Genomic DNA, 2,500 nt, shown 5'->3' with positions numbered 1-2,500 from the left:
GGCACAAGAAAAAAGACACACGGCATGCTCACACGACATGACCCCAAAAATATACTCACTGAGTCCGAGGGAACTCTTTCCGGGTCGCCGTTCCGTAGGCCGACCCGTGCCAGTATAGTTCCTGTAGAAAAAAACAAAAGAGAAAAAGAATGGTGGGAATGGACCGACTGACATGGGGGTGAAACCCAGTGGAGTGAGCGACATTAGATGGACAGTGCATACAGGTTAGCGCCTACCCTGACCCCTAACCCTAACCCTAAAACCCTAACCCTAACCTTAACCCTAACCCTAACCCCCTAACCCTAACCCTAACCTTAACCCTAACCCTAACCTTAACCCTAACCCTAACCCTAACCTTAACCCTAACCCTAACCCCCTAACCCTAACCCTAACCCCCTAACCCTAACCCTAACCCCCTAACCCTAACCCTAACCGCTAACCCTAACCCCAACCCTAATCAGCCCGTGCCTCATGTTTGCAATTCGCTCTACTGTTCGTTTCCCTTCTGGTCGGCCTGTTCATAAGAATCATCATTTGATTAATCACAACTCCCAATAAGGACAAACACGGGCAAAGGCATACCTATGCCACCCCAGAATGCCTTGAAAGAAAAAGAAAAAAGAATTAAAAAAGAGATTAAAACAATTCAAACCTAAATTGAGAAATAATTAAATAAATAAATAAATAAATAAATAATGTAAAACCCACAGTACACAAGTGGGAAACAGTAATTTAATAAATAAATAATACCATTAGTTTAAAATTAAAATAAAACAATGCAAAAAGCCCCACTACAGATGATTAAAACAACCACAAAAACATGGGAGAGCCTCCTATTGGCCCATTCAAACAGAGAGCCTCCTATTGGCCCATTCAAACAGAGTCCCGCCCCCTATACTATAAAAAGGGACAGTTGAGGAGGCAAAAGCTCACTCACTGCTTCCAGCTCTTTGAGAGAAAGCCTTTAAACACTAATCATACTCTTCTGATGCTTAATCTATTTTAGTAAATCTGCTTCCAGCTCTTTGAGAGAAAGCCTTTAAACACTACTCGTACTCTATTGATACTTAATCTATTTTAGTAAATCTGCTTACAGCTCTTTGAGAGAAAGCCTTTAAACACTAATCATATTCTTTTGATGCTTAATCCATTTTAGTAAATCTGCTTCCAGCTCTTTGAGAGAAAGCCTGTAAACAATACTCATATTTTTTTTGGATCCTCAAACTTATTCAACTAATTTCAAATCATAACAAGCCTGCCTGAAGAAGGTTCCAGGAGAACCGAAACGTTGCAACGGCTTGTTAATTTATCCTCACTCCAGAATTCAAGGAAAGTGATTCCACTGATTCAGAATAAAAATTCCTCTAAATACAATCGATAACAAAGCATATAATACAAATTAAGCCCTATTAATCGGGAGAATAACAGAGATCTAATACAAATTAAGCCCTACTTCTCTGAAAATTAAAAAGCACATAATACAAATTAATCCCTATTGACCTGAAATAACAATTCCTCAAAATACACTTGATAATATAGCATATAATACATAATTCCACAATTACTTAAAAAGCACCTAACACAAATCGAGCCCCATTTTCCTGAAAATAAAAAAGTACATGATACTAATTAAGATCCTACTTACCTGAGAACACAAAAAAACATAAAAAAAATAATAAATAAGCCTACTTACCTGGTTCCAATCTCCCCAAGAGTCCTCTCACACCTAAAACATAGAAAAAAGGTCCAATTTGATCAATTCAGATCCACAACAAATCTACGAACACACGTACACATATATATTAAAAAGGAGAAGACACTCAAACCATGGTTTGGCCAGAGAGAGACGGTTGGACTATGGTCACACGCGGACGCAAACATGCCGTCCAGAGCATGGCTCGGCCTACGCCCCGTTACCACCGCGACATAGAGCGCCGCGCACAGGCGGAAAGAAAGCTCTCCTACGCGGAGATGGTCAAATACGGAGGCCGTAGGAGCACGGCCCCTACTCACTATCGTGACTTTGATCGTCGGCCCGACAGGCCGCAATCTTTTGAACCCCGGGCCCGTTCGAGGCCCTGTACCTCGGGGCCTCAGTATATGGTGCGCTCGCACCCCAAAAACAAAAAATCACATCACCGGCAGAACCAAAAGCCGAAACGGTCTACGGACCCTCACATCGACTCGGTCCGCACGTCGTTCAAGATCATAAAATTGAAACATCACATGAACAATATATGCCAAGGGCAGCCTCCTGCGATCGGTGAGATTGTAAAATACCTATCAGAGGTAATCAAACCGGCTTTGCCAAACGCCGCCACGCAAGCCCTCATTGAGGACAATGCAAAAAAGTGGGCTCAGAACACTATTAATATTCTGAATAGCCACTACACGAAAGCGTTGTCCGAAGAGGGGAACAAGCTCGAACGCATCGGATGCGACGGGTTTGACCGTTCCTTCGACAAAGCCACCCAGTGGGCCGAACGTACCTTCGGTACAA

At 42.4% G+C, this 2,500-nt stretch overlaps 1 long non-coding RNA gene across 1 annotated transcript in view; it reads right to left on the bottom strand.

The window, feature by feature from the left end:
- LOC128633469 (uncharacterized) overlaps nucleotides 1-2,500 on the bottom strand; it is a 14,107-nt gene that overhangs the window by 8,052 nt on the left and 3,555 nt on the right. The window contains exons 3-4 of the long non-coding RNA XR_008396862.1: nucleotides 1,694-1,726; nucleotides 60-121 (exon numbers count right to left, since the gene is read on the bottom strand). This is a non-coding gene — a long non-coding RNA (uncharacterized LOC128633469). The remainder of the gene's footprint in view (nucleotides 1-59; nucleotides 122-1,693; nucleotides 1,727-2,500) is intronic.

The sequence above is a fragment of the Ictalurus punctatus genome, chromosome 8 (assembly GCF_001660625.3).
Source record: "Ictalurus punctatus breed USDA103 chromosome 8, Coco_2.0, whole genome shotgun sequence".
In the NCBI taxonomy this organism is placed as follows: Eukaryota; Metazoa; Chordata; class Actinopteri; order Siluriformes; family Ictaluridae; genus Ictalurus; species Ictalurus punctatus.
The sequence above is the reverse complement of the archived record's forward strand: the minus strand, read 5'-3'. Positions and strand labels throughout refer to the sequence as shown.